The sequence below is a fragment of the Amblyraja radiata genome, chromosome 1 (genome assembly GCF_010909765.2).
Source record: "Amblyraja radiata isolate CabotCenter1 chromosome 1, sAmbRad1.1.pri, whole genome shotgun sequence".
Taxonomy (NCBI): domain Eukaryota; kingdom Metazoa; phylum Chordata; class Chondrichthyes; order Rajiformes; family Rajidae; genus Amblyraja; species Amblyraja radiata.
The window spans coordinates 82,293,875-82,311,964 of NC_045956.1; the positions used below are offsets into that span (position 1 = coordinate 82,293,875).

The window sequence follows — 18,090 nt, forward strand, 5'->3', positions numbered from 1 at the left end:
TATTTCTTGACAAAAGAAGGATGGTGGGTGTCGAGTCATTCTTGATCTAACTCAACTGAATTCCTCTGTCCAGTATAAACATTTCAAAATGGAAACTTTTGGTACTGCTAAACAATTGGTTTCCAAAGGATGTTATATGGCAAGTATAGATCTGAAAGATTCAGTACCAATTCATTACAATTATCAGAGATATTTTAAATTTAGTTGGATGAGACAACTGTGGCAGTTTAAAGCATTACCTTAAAGCTTAACCTCAGCTCCTAGATTGTTTACAAAGTTGTTGAAACCAGTATTGGGTTTACTCCGGGCTCAGAATCATATTGTGATGGCCTATTTGGATGATGTTCTAATCATAGGCAAGACTCAGCTGAATTTTCTGCTTCAGTTACTAAACATATGTTCGAGAGGTTGGGGTTCCTCATCCATCCAACTAAATCCAAATTGATGCCATCAAGAATCATTGATTATTTGGGGTTCACCATTGATTCAATTAACATGTCAGTGACTCTGCCTAGAGGCAAGAGATTAGAATTAATGGAAGCTTGCAGCAATCTTGTTGAGGAGCAGCAATCCTCCATCCGATGAGTGGCTAGTGTTATTGGCAAATTAGTGGCTGCTTTCCCTGGAGTGCAATTTGGGCCTTTACATTATCAGAATTTGCAACGAGCTAAGGTACGGGCACTCAATACACATGCAGGTCATTTCGATAGACTCATGCAGTTGCCAGTTGAAGCTATCACTGAGTTGCAGTGGTGGATAACAAATGTTTCACATTGCTCTAATGGCATTCTGGTTAATCAACCTTCAGTTGTTTTACAAATTGATGTGAGCGCCTCGGGATGGGGAGCCACTGATACCAATTCTAGCTGCGGCGGCAGATGGAATGTGCATGAGGCATTAATCCTTCAGATGCATGGTATTAACTATTTAGAATTGTTGGGAGCATTCTATGGCTTAAAAGCGCATTGTTCAACAATGCATGATTTGCATGTTCAGCTCCAGATTGATAATACCACAGCAGTTGCATATGTTAATCACATGGGTGGAATTAAGTCGTTATCATGTGATAAGCTGGTTAACCTTATTTGGCAATGGTGTATTGCAAGGAACATCTGGGTTTCAGCAATCTACTTACCAGGTAAATATAACATGGTGGCAGACACCAGGTCACGAAAGTGCAATGACAACACAGAATGGATGTTGAATCGAAAAGTTTTTTTAAATGTTGTTGCGAAATATGGGTTGCCAGACATTGATTTGTTTGCATCCATGCTAAATCACCAGTTGCCAAAGTTTGTTTCATGGGAGCCGGATTCAGGGGCAGTAGCGGTGGATGCATTCTCGCTACATTGGGGTGGTATGGTCTTTTACGTTTTCCCCCCATTCTGCCTCATCAGTCGATGTCTCACTAAAATTGAGCAGGACTCCGCTTCAGGCGTTTTGGTAGTCCCCGACTGGCATACACAACCATGGTTCCCACTGGTTCTGAGACTGATGACACAGCCTTTTATGGTTGTCCCCAAATGCAGCAACCTATTGGTTCACCCTGTGACAGGAGAGAGTCATCCTTTACATGATCGTATTAATCTGTTGATTTGCAGATTCTGACGAGACCGTTCCTGGGGCTCGGACTAAGAAACAATACGTATCTCATATCAAAAAATGGGAGATGTTCTGCTTGCAGTCAAATATATCTTATCACACTGCGAGCATACCTGATGTATTGGAGTTCCTTGCCACATTATATTTTGATGAGCGACTGAGTTATAGTGCCATCAATAGTGCTAGGAGTGCATTGTCCTCTTATTTATGACAGGGATCGGGACAAAATTCTGTCGGGTCTCATCCATTGGTGTCCCGATTCATGAAGTGTATTTTTAACAGGAATCCTCCTAGGCCTAGGTATACGGAAATCTGGGATGTGAGCACTACTTCGTCAATGGGCTCCAATTACATCTCTGTCTTTGCAAAGACTCACTCTTAAAGTGGTCATGCTCATGGCACTCGTTTCAGCGCAACGGTTCCAGACATTGCAAAAACTACGACTGGACAGCATGGTTTCTTCTGTAAATAATATTACATTTAATGTTTATGATTTAATCAAAAAAAGCAGGCCAGGGACGTCTGGGATTAAAGTTCTGAGTTTTACGGCATATCCCATTGATCTGCGGCTATGTGTAGTTACGCACTTACGACAGTATATTGAGGTCACCAAGAGCCTTAGAGGCTCCGAAATTAAGATCCTCATCAGTCACAAAAAAACTCATAAAAAGGTGGCGGTACAGACCATTTCTAGGTGGCTGAAACAAGTTTTGGATTGTGCCAGAGTGGACACTGATGTGGTTAAATCTCACTCCACCAGGGCGGCATCAACATCCGCAGCAAGGGCTCTGGACGTCCCTTTAGACCAAATCCTCGGGGCCGCAGGATGGTCCAGTGAAGGGACATTTCAACGGTTTTATAATAAACCTGTCCTCACGCCGGAAGTATTTGGGCATACTATTTTGGGTTCTAACTTCCCCCTGGGAGAGAGGGGTCGTTATTGTTTCTTTTGTTTATTAAAACATTAATATGTATAATTTGAACTATGTGGAATACATTATTTGTTCATCCTGTGTCAACTGAAGCAGTGTGTTGTATGGACCTGTATCTACGGCATGAAATCACAGAGCTTTGAAATCTTCACGGAATCACTCATGTGACTCCGAAGTAAAATAGTAAGATTAAACGAGAACTTCCCAGTTTGAAGTTTGATCTTTATTTTATGAGGAGTTACGGTGAGCGATTACGTGCCCACCGCTCCCGGTGCTCATATCACAAAGGTCATCTGGTAGTTCTAGTCTTTTGAGGCTTACTATGTTACTTCGACTGTTGTTATCTGTGTTTTCACACCGCTGCTTTGAAGATTGACGCGCATGTGCACTGGCGGGGCTTCTTCACGTAATCGCTCACCGTAACTTCTCATAAAATAAAGATCAAACTTCAAACTGGTAAGTTCTCGTTTAATCTTACTATTAAACACACTTGGACACTTACTGGCCTGGGTAATGGTTTTTGTACTGCCTCTTCAGGTGCTGAATGAACTATTATGAGCGAGCTGGGAAAGGGACCACCATTGATCCTTAACGGGGCAACACAACTGACAAATTATGGGACCATTAAAGTAGGGAATGCGCTAGTAGTCAGAACTGGAGGATTAGAAAGATCCTGGTAGGTTACAGCACTATTGAGGGTACATGAAGGTACATTGGTGAGGGCATGGAGGGATTTGGAAGCAACTGTAACATTTGTAAAAGTTACAATTCACTGGACAAGATCAGTCAATGGATAGATGAAAGGAAATGGATCATAGATTGTTTGTGGAGAATAGAAGTTGTGGGGAGGTCATAAGTGATAGAAGAAGAATTAGGCCATTCGGCACATCAAGTCGACACCATTTAATAATGGCTGATCTATCTCTCCCTCCTAACCCCATTCTCCTGCCCTCCCCATAACATCTGATACCCATACTAATCAAGAATTAGTTAGGAGCATTTTGAAATGGCTGAACCCAGACACAATAATGGCTACGGCAATTTTAGCAGCAGTTGAGCTGAGACTGGGAGTCATTTGGGGTAACAAGGTGACCCAACCACATGTTAAGGTACAACACATGTTCTTGATATTGCAGGCGAGTTCTTGATATTATAAAGCACGTACCAGGCGGAGCTACTACTACTAACAAGCACTATGATTGGCTCACATGCAATAGCTTGTAGAAATAAAGAAACATCGGTGGCTAAGCAATGTAGAGGGAATGTTAAGAACATACTAACAAAGTTATACAAAATCGCCATATCTTACAGGTGGCCTACAAACCCATCCGGCACTCATGCGGTAAGAGACCGCCTCACCTCCTTTCGCAGGAGAACAGACTGGGGAGGGGAATGGGGAAACAACCGGCGACCCGACAGGCCTGGTGGGAGACGACATAGGGAAGCCAGGCATCAAACGATGCGGGGAGACCGCGGCAGGAACGACGGTTGGAGATGGGGAAGCTGGACCGACTAGGTGCGAACACAAGGGCAGGGAAGCTGGACCGACTAGGAGCAAACACAAGACACGGGGCATCAGGAAATGGAGTCACAGGACGAGGTTCCTTCACTGGAAGAATGTGTTGACGGTTGCGTCTGTAGATGACTTTGTTCACTTCGACCAGGTATGAGCGTGGCTCCTTGGCAGGGCCGTGAATGTGCCCCAGTCGTGCGTGGCCCTTGTCGATTTGCAGACGAACCACTTGTCCCACCTTGATGTTGTACCTGACCATGTTCTTAAAACCTCTGCAGACCAACTGGCTGGTTTTTCGCAGACATCTTCAGCCTGTCACTACGACTATCCAAGATCTCCACTTGCTTTAAAAGAACATTCTCAATACCAGTGTCAAAGAAGAGCAAGGTGGTGGCCTTTGCACCCTGCTTGAAATGGTATGAAACTGCACTTGAATTTGGTGGCCATGCACCTTGCTTGAAATGGTATGAAACTGCACTTGAATTTGGTTGTCTTGTGCCCTGCTTGAAATGGCATGAAATTGCACTTGAATTTGGTGGCCTTGCACTCTGCTTGAAGTGGAATGAAACTGCACTTGAATTTGGTGGCCTTGCACCCTGCTTGAAGTGGCATGAAACTGCATTTGAATTTGGTGGCCTTTCACCCTGCTTTAAATGGCATGAAACTGCACTTGAATTTGGTGGCCTTGCACCCTGCTTGAAGTGGCATGAAACTGCACTTGACTTTGGTGGCCTTGCACCCTTCTTGAAGTGGTAGGAAAGTGCACTTGAGTTTGGTGGCCCTGCACCCTGCTTGAAGTGGTAGGAAACTGCACTTGAGGTTGGTGGCCTTGCACCCTGCTTGAAGTTGTAGGAAACTGCACTTAAATTTGGTTGCCTTGCACCCTGCTTGAAGTTGTAGGAAACTGCACTTGAATTTGGTGGCCTTGTACCCTGCTTGAAATGGAATTTCAAGGAATAGCCGTGATTCAACTGCCAGCCCACCAGCCGTGAGTGAGCTGCCAGCACATCAGGCTTGAGTGAGTGAGCTGCCTCCCCAAGAATCCATTTGACCCACATTGTCCATACTAGCCCTCTGGAAACCAGTCCCTTCAGCCCACAACACCCATACTAGCACTCCAGAAAGCCCCGCCTCCCCCCCCCCCCTCCACTGGCCACCAATATTGGAATTGGTGGAGAGGTGGAATATTGCGTTGGGGACCAGCCCTCCCGTGTGAACATGGGACCCAACGGGTCCCACTTAGTCTAGTACATAACTAAAACTCCGATCTTGTGCTCTTCCTGTTTGCAATTTTTCTATTTGCGCAACAATGGTACACGATAGCGTTACGAATTTTTTGCCATCTTAAGGTTCTGTCCCACTTGGATGACCTAATCCACGAGTTTAGAAGACCCTAGACGAGATGAAAAAAATGTCAAGGTTGTGTTGACTTTCCAAACTAAAAGACCTCCTGCAACTATGTCTACAACCTCCTACCACTATGTCTATGACCTCTTACGACCCCCCTCGACATCAGTATTCCACACCTAAGACCAACTACGAGTGGAAAATGATCACATGATAAAATCATGTCATGTTTGCAATATTTTTCTCGGGCTAGTTACCGACCTACGGCCACCTACGACTACCCACGACTACCTACAACTAACCACGAGGACCATCACAACCTACTACGACCTACCTAAAATCTACCTACGAGTAAAGAGTATCATTTTTTTCCATGCCAACCTTTTTTTTACTTGTGGACATTTTTTTATCAGGCTGGAAAAAACGCCATGACCTACTTGAGGCCACAAGTATGCGGAGACCACTCACAAGCATGAAGAAGTTACAAAGACCTTCTACGACCTCGTGGCGACCATGCTACGAGTATGAGTCAAAGGCAAACTATGCAGAGGTCGCCAATTAGGTCGTGAAAGTGGGAAAGGGGCTTAACTCACCATTCTACTGTGCTACAAGAGCAACAAGTTTTGTTCCAATCGATGGTATATTTTAAAAGTTGTGAAGGTTTAAAAATCTTAAAAAACGCGCATACGCAGATTGCTCTCCTCTCCTGTCAGTTGCCGGAACGGCGACACCCCTTCCTGCACCATCACCGCACTAATTGGCCGGGTGCACTGTCAGTCATGAGTGGCACCCGCCTCGCCCGTCGAGGAGAATACAAAGCTGAAGGAGCGGAGTGAGAATCACTGACGCTCCGCCGGCTGGAGCTGCCTCTGCGGGCGCCCCCGTGGTGCTAAGTGGGCGATTGGCCGAGCCCACTTCACGGCCTCCACGGCGCCGGCGCCGCTTTATACGACCCGGACTTCTACCCTTTATCTGACCCGGCCAGGATTCTACGTGGTGATCCAGGAGGCATCGAGACAGCGGCGGTGAGACATCGTGGCATTGGAACCACGGTGGTGGTGGGTCCTTGCGGCAGTTGTGGGGCCTTGCCAGATTTCAAAATCCGTGGAGAAATCTATCTCTTTCTCTTTTTTCATTTTTTTCCTGTCTCATGTATGGCGGAGGAGGAAGGGGAATAGAGGGAGAGGAGGGCAGTGGGGGAGGTGAGGGGGGATCTTGGGAAGGATAGGGGAAGGTGAAGTGTGGGGAGTTGGGGGATGGAGCGATAGGATGGGGGTAGGGAGGGGAGAGGAGTTATGGAGGGAGGGGAAAGGAGAGGGAGGGAGAGTTGAGGGAGGAATGGGGAGGGGAGGAGGAGAAGGGAAAGATCCTGGGGAGGTGAGGAGGAAGAGTGGGGGGATTGAGGGAGAGGAAGGGGTAGGGAGAGAGAGGGGGAGTGGGAGAGGTGGGGAGGGAGAGTGGGGGAGGAGGGGGAATAGAGGGAGAGGAAGGTAGTGGGTGAGGGGAGGAGGGATAGGGGAGGTGAGGAGTGGGGGAGGGGGATAGGAGAGGGTAGAGAGGGGATGGGATTAATGGAGGGAGTGAGTCACTGGGGGTAGGGGAAAGGAGAGGGAGGGAGAGGTGAAGTAGGGATTGTGGGAGGGGAGGAGGAGAAGGGAAAGAAGAGGGAGGATGAAGAGGAGGGGAGGGTGCTGGGGGATGAGGGGAAATGAGCAGTGCCTGCGCAGTTGAGGGCTATGCATGAACAGTGGAATATTGCGTTGGGGGAACGGGTTGTGTTGGGGGAACGGATTGCATGGTGAAATATTGCGTAGGGGAAACAGACCCAATGGGTCTGCACTTAGTCTAGTTATTACAAGTAATAAAAAATGTCAGATTTTTTGCTGAAAGTTGTGTTTTGTCCTTGAATTTACAGTTTAATTCCAGCACTTTAGGACATTTGGGCCCCAATAATTCTGTCATGATTTGATGTCATGTTTTTAAAGACAAGCATGACAGACTTTGGGTTGTAACTTGTTATTTAATTGCTCCTTGCACGTTTGAATTCCCACCAAGCAATAATTTTTCATTCATTTGCTCTACATCTCTCCACATCACCGACTATATCTCTCGTTTCCCTTTCTCCTGATTCTCAGTCTGAAGAAGGGCTCGATCCAAAACGTCACCTATTCCTTTTCCTCAGATTTGCTGTCTGACCCGTTGAGTTACTCCAGCTTTTTGTGTCTATTTCAGGGGAATATGTGTTACATGTTGGAGCTGGTAAATTTGATTAACCTGTCACTTTTGCACACATGGATCAGCATAACTAGTTTACAGAAGAATACGTTTTCTCTTGAGCATATTGGAAAAAAGTAATAAAATCTTCAGTGTTCTGCATATAAACTTTGATTATGGCTGTGAACTAAACAGTGTCTGCAATTTTATCCCATTGTTATGGTTTATTTGTACTATTTCAGGCAACCCTAATTTCTTCTGACATGACATGCTATCCTTTGATAAAATTATCTGGCCCATTATGTTATTCTTAAACTATGCAACCGAATAATCTGCCAAGAATGGTTGTGGAAATGTTTTTAGTTTGAAGCAGAGGGTGGGTGGAGATGCTGGAAGGGAAGGAGAAAGGATAGTCTGGTTGTAGCCGCTGTGAGTAATGCATGTGGTCATTTTAGACAGTAGGTGTGCATAGTCTGTCGTTTTCATTAGTTCTTTACAACCTGCAACAAATCATGTTCTTTTACAAGCATGTTTGGAAATGAGTAAGGAAGTATTCGATATGATCTTTATTATTAAGCGAAACTCGTGAACAATCTACCAGGAGTTTGCTGTGATTGCGTTTGCAAGCGGCAGCTGGGCAGCTGCCTAAAGGTGGTAAGTGATTTTAAGGAGTCTAGCAAACAAAACATATATTCCATTTCAATATAAAATCTTTAAAGAAATCTGATAAATTCATGTTTTAATGCTCGAGTTTCTTGGCAAGCTGCAAAATGAAAAAAGTCCAGATGCGACTTCTCGGTGTACATACCACAGCTGGGCTGTTTTCTTGTTTTGATGAATAATTTATACATTTCTGACAGAAATGAAGTAATTATCGGTGATAGTAATTCCTGGAGTTCTTAATACTTCCGATGATTAGTCAATGCATGTCTGCAGGAGAATGTGCTTTCACCAAGAAGACGTAAGGCAAGTAATATTGTTTGGAATTCTTACAAGAGGTCTGCAGAGGGACAAAGAAAGTGCAATGATTTAAACATAACCCTTAATTGTTAATGTTAATTCTAGAATAAAGCTTTGCTGAATATTGCTGGGCAGACATTGTAAAATCCAATCTAAAGAATTGACGGCATTAAGGAGATTGATTACAATTTATAAATATTAAGAATAGATCCTCAATATATTTGTGGACCTGTTATATATGCCAATCCAATCAGTATGTTTTTAACGTTGTGTATGTACTGGATCCTCCAGTGACAATGCAAATCAGCCAAAGTGATGGAAATTATTTAATCTTTAATGCATTTCTACACCTTTTGAAGAAAACCATTTTTGAATCAAAAATTATGACTAGCACAAAATCACTTGGTGAATTGTTCTAGTAGTTTAACATTAAATGTATTTGTGATGAAATGAGGCCAAATGCCCCATTTAAGTTTATGAGCAAATTTGATTTAACTGCTTTGCTATTTACTTTTTTTTCTTTGGAACAATAATATTCAGCAACAAGAGGCCTTTGAAGAATCTCATTATCTTTCAAGATAATAACTTCTCTAAACCAGATTAGCCTTCTGTGAAATAATGAATGTTTGGAACTGCTAAGCAATTCCCGTGTAAAATATGATGTGTGATCTCGTAGTGAATAGCAACGACTGGAAGATTTCCTACCAGTTAAAGTCAGACTTGTAGAGTACACATTTTCACGTGTATTTTGTGACTTTTCTTTTCGACGCGGTTGCTATACCCTGCATTGTAAGATCTTTCTACCCCAGCCCATATGTCATCACTTCACCAGCTGGCAAGCTGGATTTCCTCCCTTGATATTAAGGCAGTTAACAAGTCGTAGGTTGGAACAAGAATATTCCCACTCTGATGTTCTCACTCGCAGCCCGTCCCTTCTCCACGCACATGAGACCTGGTGGAAACTGTCAGAAGCCAGAAGATGTGAATCAGACCTTCTGTGGAAACCCTCGCTGGGCTGCACTGGAAGGCATGTAAAAATCTCAGGCCATTTTCATCATTTCACATCTACATCTATTCCCATTAGTTAAATTTACTGCACTTTCCTTTAATGACAGAAAGTAAAAACATTGACAGTAATGTAAAACAATATAATTGCCTCTCGTTAAGTGTTTACTGGATTATTTCCCCCTTGCAACCTTCCGATATTTCTCACCTTTAGCTGTTACCTGTAAGGTACTTCTCTGTGCACCCCAATAAATATGGACAGTGGGTTGATCAGATGAACACAGTGGCGCAGCTGGTAGAGCTGCTTCTTCACGGCTCTAGAGACCCAGGTTCGATGCTGACCTCAGGTGTTCATTGTTCCTGTGACTATGTGGTTTTCCTCCAGATGCTCTGGTTTCCTCCCACATCCCAAAGACACACTGGTTTGCAGGTGTAGTGGTCATTGAAATGTGTCTCTTGTGGGTAATGAGTGGATGAGAAAGCAGGATAACATAGAACTAATGTGAATGGGTGACTGACGTGGACTCAGAGGGGCAAGAGGCCTGTTTCCAACATGTCACATCTATATTAGTCCCACCTTCCTGTGTTTGGCCCATATCCTTCTAAACCTATCATATACATGTACCTGTCTAAATATTTCTTAAACATTGTGATAGTAAAACTCTTAAACTAAAATGAAAAAACTAAACACCATCTAATAATGAATTTTCAGTTTAAAGACTACTTCAATGTTTTTATGGATTAGGATATCTGAAGACAAGTGGGTTGGAATTCAAAACATTATGGTGCTGGTCTGACTTCTAGCATGTCTCCAAGTTACCAAGAAAATCTAAAAAGGTCACCTGGAGGACTTTAATTTCAAAATGGTAATGTTGAAAATTATGAGACTTCGTATGATCTCCAAAGCCTAATCTTTTACAAAAGAAAACTTTCCAAATGTATCTAGTTTGGGAATTATAATTGTGGATAGGTTGGAATTATGAAAGTTTCACTGTTATTTATGAATGAAGGAAAAGAAAAGGACTAAAACTTACTTCATATCAGTTGTGAGCAGTCCCTGGATTTTATGATCAGACTAGACAAGCGGGACCCGTTGGGTCCCTGTCACACAGGAGGCTTGGTCCCCCAACACAATATTCCACCATTCACCCTTTAGCCCCCAACTGCACAGGCACAGCTCATTTCCCCTCATCCCTAGCAGTCTCCCCCTCCTCTTCACCCTCCCTCTTCTTTCCCCTTTTCTCCTCCCCTCCCCAATCCCTCCCTCACCTCTCTCTCCCTCTCCTTTCCCCTACCCTCAGTCACTCCCTCCCTCCCTCCCTCCATAACTCCTCTCCCCTCCCTACTCCCCTCCTCTCCCTCTATCCACTCTCCCTCCCCAGGATCTTGAGGTTGCCGCTCCCCTCGCTTCTTGCGTGCCCTGGAGGAGCATCAGCCATCGGCGCGGATCCTCGGTTCAGCCCGGAAGCACCAGCAGCTACGGCCGCGCCAGGGTGGGGGTGGGGGAGTGGAGAGCTCGGAGAAAATACGGGGGAAGAGCCATGGAGGAGAGGGGGGTATCACGGGGGAGGGGGGCCGGAGCCAGCGAGGGGGGATCAGAGGGGAAGGGGCTGGAGCTGGGGGCGTTGCGATGGCGGTGTGTTTGGGACACAGCAGGAGTTCTCCTCTGCTGGGATCAGATTCTCCGCTTGACGTTTGGCGACATCTCATATGTAAAAAGGAAAAGATTAGTGAAGACAAATGTAGATCCCTTACAGTCAGAGACAGGTGAATTTATAATAGGAAATAAGGAAATGGCAGAACAGTTAAATGAGTACTTTGGTTCTGGCTGCACTATGGAAGACTCAAACAATCTCCCAGAAATACTAGGGGACCGAGGATCTAGTGGGAGGGAGGAACTGAAGGGAATCCACATTAGTCAGAAAATGGTGTTAGGCAAACTGCTGGGACTGATGGCAGATAAATCCCCAGGGCCTGATGGTCTGCATCCCAGAGTACTCAAGGAGGTGGCCCTAGAAATCGTGGATGCATTGGTGATCATTTTCCAATGTTCTCTCGACTCTGAATCAGTTCCTGGGGACTGGAAGATAGCCAATGTAACCCCACTTATTAAGAAAGGAGGAAGAGAGAAAGCAGGGAATTATAGACGTTAGCCTTACATCGGTGGTGGGGAAGGTGCTTGAGTCGATGATTAAAGATTTTATAACGACACATTTGGAAAGCAGTGAGAGGATGGGTCAAAGTCAGCATGGATTTATGGAGGGGGAATCTTGCTTGACTAATCTTCTCTATGTTTTTTATGTTCTCTATTTTCTATGTTACTATGTTTTTATTTCTATGTTTCCAATGAGAACCACAAGTGATCCAGATCCCTGATTTGAAATTGGCTAATAACTAGAGGTCTGCAATGCATAAGATCTAACTGATATTTCCACACCCAACACTTCCTATCCAAGTTTTGTCAACTGGTGAGCTGCATCAAAGCACTAGTTACTGCCACAGCCCACAACAAATTTTGTGCAAACTTGAGGCTAACCGCGTGCCTTTTTTTCACCTGCATCACATAAACATACAGCTTACGGCCAAATGAAAGTTTAAGCATCATCAGAAATTGTTCCAAATTGACAAACATGTTTCTTCTTTATCTTATTCTTCTTCATCATATTCTACTACATTTCTAATAGCGTTGTTTCTAATAGGATCAGGAAATGTATTTGCTGTTGTTACATTGCGAGATTATGTTGATCATTCTTTAACTCTGATCAGGTGGATTACCATCCTTCCATAATTTTGGTACTGGTTAATTATTGTCATGAGTACCAAGTTACAGTGAAAAACTTTGTTTGCATGCTATCCAGGCATACATCGGGTAATCCAAAATAAACAAAGTGGAGAGTAGAGTGTTACAGCTACAGAGAAAGTGCAGATAAAAAGAGGTGTACAGTCCACAACAAGGTAGTTTGGAAGATTGGGAAATTCATCTCTAACAGATGGAAGTTCTATTTAAGAATTTGATAACAGCGGGGAAGAAGCTGTTCTTGAACCTGGTGGTATGTGCTTTGAAGCTTTTGTATCTTCTGCCTGATGGGAGAGGAGAGAAGAGAGACTGACTGGGTTGTGAGTAGACCTTAATTACAGTGGCTGCCTTCCTGAGGCATCATGAAGTATAAATGGAGTCAATAGATAGAGGTGAGGCTGGAGTGTGTAGCTTGTTCCAAACTCTCTACAATTTCTTGCAATCTTGGGCAGAGCAGTTGTTAAACTAAGCTGCAATCCACCCCTAGCTAACACTACAGTGAGCTAACCAGATGCTGCATGTCCCTGCATGTTTGGAAATTGTACAGATGCATGAAAAATTAGTTTTCGAAGGCTTTTCATAACAAAGTTCTACTTGTTTCCCAATGTGTTGGGTCAATGGGTTTAAAAACGTCTAGTTCCAAATTACAGTTACTGATCTCACCGCAGAATGCAAATATCAGAGAATGGAATATAAACAGAACCTCAGCAGGTCCAGCAGCATCTGTGAATCAACAAAGCAATCAAACGTATGAGACTATAAGACCTGGAAATACCAATTCGTAACTCAATTTAACTCATGTACTTATATGTATCTCACCTGCTTTTTCTTCTACCTACCTGCATCCCAGCCATTATTTCCACACACCTTCTCCAAAATCTCCTCCCTGGTACTCCTACTTTTTTTTCTCCTTGGCATCTTCCTATTTCTATTTCCCAACCATTTCCATTCCCACCTCCACCCACCTCTTCCCCAACCCATCCTCATCTTTCCTGTCAGCCGCAGTCCTCTGCCATCCCTTAATCTCATTCCTTCCTACTTCATTTACATCAGCCTTGATTTTTTTCTTCCTTCTGATCTTCTCCAATTCTCCGATTCTCCCTTCACATGCTTCCACCATCCTTCCCACAAGCTCAGACTTACAACATGCTGAGAAAAAGCATGGGTAACAATTCCACTGTGGTTTGTATTCAAATGTGTTTTAGAAGGCATTGGATTCCTGGCTGCGCATCTCTGGAGTTTATGGAAGCATTGAATGATTGAAGGGTGTCATGGGTTATGGGGAGAAGACAGAAGAATGGGGTCAGGAGGGAGAAATAGTTCAGCCATGATTGAATGGTTGAGTAGACTTGATGGGCCGAATGACCTAATTCTGCTCATATTCTTATGACCTTATGACCTTGTGATTTTTATCCCTCAGTTACAAGACATGGTAACTTTACTTCCAACTGACCCTTGCAACTAGTACCATGGTTAAAGCCAGTTATTCAGTTGGGAAATGCAAAGTACGAAGGTCTCTAATTTCCATGCTCAGGGACAGCAATAAGCATGATCTCCAGTTAGCAAAGGCAGAAATTTGTGGCAGAATCCAGGTTTCCTGATTGACAGGAAACCTGGATTCTCTTGATTCCAGATTAGCATTGATCATTAAATTCCTCCTGATTAACATTGATCATTAAATTCCAGAAAGGATTAATCCAGACAAGATTTTAGAGCAAGTAGTAACAGGAAACTTTCTCTTCAACCCAGTCATGATTAAAATGGCTAATTGATCATGTTTTAATTAGTGCACAACCTTATATGTACCCTTACTAGTGCAGTGCAATACACTCAGTTCTTCAAGAGATTTCCTTCTCTGTGCTATAGCATGGTCTCCTGCTTATACGCAAGGACGAGGGTATATAGTCCTTATTAACACGGGTACCAAGGATTATGGGGAGAAGGCAGGGGAATGGGGCTAGGAGGAACTGATAAATCAGCCAGGATTGAATGGCAGAGTAGACTTGATGGGCTGAATGGCCTAATTCTGCTCCTATCATTTATGACCTTATTACCTTATAATCTTATTACCTTATAATCAAGGACAAGTCTCACCCCGGTCGTTCTGTCTTCTACCTCTTCCATGGGGCAAGAGGCACAGAAGCGTGAAAATGCACACCTCCAGAGTCAGTCACTTTATTCCCAGGTGTTATCAGGCAACTGAACCATCCTATCATTGACTAGAGAACAGTCCTGAGCCACTATCTACCTCATTGGAAACACCCAGACTATCTTTAATTCTACTTTACTGGACTTTATCCTGCACTAAACATTATTTTCTTTATCATGTTTCTTTACACTGTGGATGGCTCAATGGTAATCGCTGTCTCCTCCCACCCTCCCATCCGCCCGCCCTCGGGCTCCTCCTCCTCCCCTTTTTCCTTCCTTCTCCCCCCACCCCCCATCAGTCTGAAGAAGGGTTTCGGCCCGAAACGTCGCCTATTTCCTTCACTCCATAGATGCTGCTGCACCCGCTGAGTTTCTCCAGCAATTTTGTGTACCTTCGAACTTCCAGCATCTGCAGTTCCTTCTTTAACATGGTAATCATGTATAGTCTTTCTGCCGACTGGTTAGCACGCTTCAAAAAGCTTTTCACTGTATCTCGGCACACGTGACAAGAAACTAAACTTATACCCGGCCTAATTGACCTGAGATTATTTCATTGCACTTACAACACTAGAGTGAAGCCCCATGAATGTGAGGCCCTGAGATATAATCCTCTTGAGAATAGACACAAGGTTATTGAACTGAAAGTAACGGAGTATATTTAATGCGTTAACAATTATATTCAGCTTGCAGCCAATTGTGATTTGTTAAGGTTGGGTTGTGTGTGTCCCGTGTCTTGGGAAGCAGGTGAAAAAAGACAGCCACTTTCGTGAAGCTAGACACAAAATGCTGGAGTAAGGAGGAAGGGGTGATTTTTTGGGTTGAGACGTCACCGCTTCATTCTGAAGAAGGGTCTCGACCTGAATGCTGAGTTACTCCAGAATTTTGTGTCTAACTTCGATTTAAACCAGCAGCTGCAGTTCCTCCCTACACACTTCAGTGAAGCAATGGTTAAAACTATTTTTATTCCAGTTTGGGCAAAGTGCAAATAAATTTCCATGCCATTTTCCTTCTAATTTTGGAAGCTCTGGGAAAAAACCTGATGTGGGCAGGGCAAATCTGCAACCTTGTTAGTAATGATCTAAATGAGATATACCAACATGCAGCTACTGAGTGCAATGGTAGAATTGGATCTCTGCCCCTCGTCCCTGGGGAAGAATCTTGAGCTATGTCTCTAACTCCTCTCCTGTTTTCTTCTGTCAGGGCAGAATGTTTGTGTCCACAATTTGTATGATATTACTAGACTAAGTGGGACCCGTTGGGTCCCAGCATCACACGGGAGGGCTGGTCCCCCCAACGCAATATTCCACCTCTCCACCAATTCCAATATTGGTGGCCAGAGGGAGCGGGGGGATTTCTGGAGCGCTAGTACGGGTGTTGTGCGCTGAATGGACTGGTTTCCAGAAGGCTAGTATGGACATTGTGGGCCGAATGGATTGTTGGGGTGGCGGCTCAGTCACTCAAGCCTGTTGTGCTGGCAGCTCACTCATTCACGGCTGGTGGGCTCGTAGTTGACTCACGGCTATTCCTTGAAATTCCATTTCAAGCAGGGTGCAAGGGCATCAAATTCAAGTGCAGTTTCATGCCATTTCAAGCAGGATGCAAAGCCACTCAAGACAGCGAGTCGTGACCTCTCTGTCCTCCATCTTGCAGAGACTGAGCCACGCCCACACTTCCGGGTTTTATAGTCCCTCCCCCTCCCACCAGAAAGGGCGTGGCCTTCATGGCGTGATTGACATGAGAGAGCATCAAAACATTATTTTTCATCGATGGGAAAAATTCATCGGCACCTGATGAGCGGAACAGGACTCTGAGTAAGATGGCCAAAAATCACAGCTGTATGTGGTAGCTTTTTTTTCTAAAATCAATATAAAGTGCTTTTAATTATATAGAAGGCAAGGCAGCTCTAATTAGGCAAGGCAGCTCTAATTAGGCAAGGCAGCTCTTATTAGGCAAGGCAGCTCTAATTAGGCAAGGCAGCTCACTTTAGCACTTTCAAAACCAAAGGCAACGCAGCTTGCTTTAGCACTTTCAAAACGAAAGGCAACACAGCTTGCTTTAGCAATTTCAAAACCAAAGGCAACACAGCTTGCTTTAGCACTTTCAAAACCAAAGGCAACACAGCTTGCTTTAGCACTTTCAAAACCAAAGACAACGCAGCTTTAACACTTTCAAATCAAAACACACTTTTGCATTTTCAAACTACATTTTCAAACCACATTAAGGGCACTGACAGGCCAGTAAAACCACTCACAGTTTAGTAGACACGTGTTCAGTGTTATTCAGACTGAGAATTGCAACCTCTCCCTCCCCCATCTTGCAGAGAACTGAGGCACCTCCACACTTCCGGGTTTTATAGTCCCTCCGGAAGGGGCGGGCCTTCAGGAGAGAGAATCTCAACATTTTTAAACACTAATAACTCTTTTATTTTTAGTCGATGGGAAAAATCCTCTTGTCCCGCGCAGTGGAGGGGGACTCTGAGTAAGATGGCCAAAAATCACAGCCGTAAGTGGCAGCATTTTTTCTAAAATCAATATACAGAACAACAGGAAGTGGTCAAGATCAGACTTTTAGTAATATAGATAATTAAAATAAGGTAAAATAGGTGCCCATTTCATCTTCCTTTAGGAATAACCCATTTATATTTGGCCCTTTCAGTTTGGAAGGACAGGCTGCAAGATGTGAAATCATAAAATGGATTATTTCATAAGTTCATATGTTCCAGGAGCAGAATTAGGCCATTTGGCCCATTGAGTCTACTCTGCCATTCAATCATGGCTGATCTAACTTCCCCTCTCAATCTCATTCTCCTGCCTTCTCCCCATAATCCCTGACACCCTTACTAATCAAGAATCTGTCCATTTATTCATTCATTCTTGAGATTTGGGCATTGCAACTGGGCCAGAATTTATGGTTGAAACTGAAATGCCTTCTTGATCCATTGCAGACTGCCTGGTGAAAGCATTTCCTCTTTGCATTTACTCAGGGAGTTTCAGGATTGAAGCCAAGCAAAGATGAAGGATTGATGATTCATTTACATGTGATTTATATTCCTTTAACAAGCTTGAAGCTTATCTGTTCACAAGACCTCCTCCAGCTAATCCACAAATATGGAACATTCTTCATGAAATCAATGGAAATCAGGCTACCCCAGCGGCGATGAAGGCTGAACTCTTATTAGCACAACGTTATACACAACAAGCCTATTAATCTGGAAAAACAATCAAATCTATGCAGTGTAATTGCTCATATGTTTGACAATGAAGATATCACTTGATCATTTTGTCTGCCCATCTGATTAAAATGTTGCTGCCATTGTGCTGCAAACCACTCCTGTATCTGTTCCTGATGGGAATCACGTCATCTCTGGAGGGAGTATATTTTGACACTCCAAAGCCACCCTTGGACCTGACCATTTGGGGAGAATACCAGAAGCAAAGAGGATAGAAAAGACTGGATGAATTGTGACTGTCTCCAGATGTCAAGTCAAGTCAAGTCCTTTTTATTTCTATAGCACATTTAAAAAACAACTCTCGTTAGTACATTGGTGGAGGTACTAACGTTATACAACATTG

General features: G+C 43.9%; 1 protein-coding gene across 1 annotated transcript in view; it reads left to right on the plus strand.

The window, feature by feature from the left end:
* The first annotated feature begins 7,990 nt into the window (after window positions 1-7,990).
* The window catches only part of c1qtnf7 (C1q and TNF related 7), a 52,069-nt gene continuing 41,969 nt past the window's right edge, over window positions 7,991-18,090 (plus strand). The window contains exon 1 of the mRNA XM_033025721.1: window positions 7,991-8,262. The gene's annotated coding sequence lies outside the window, so the exon portion shown is untranslated. The remainder of the gene's footprint in view (window positions 8,263-18,090) is intronic.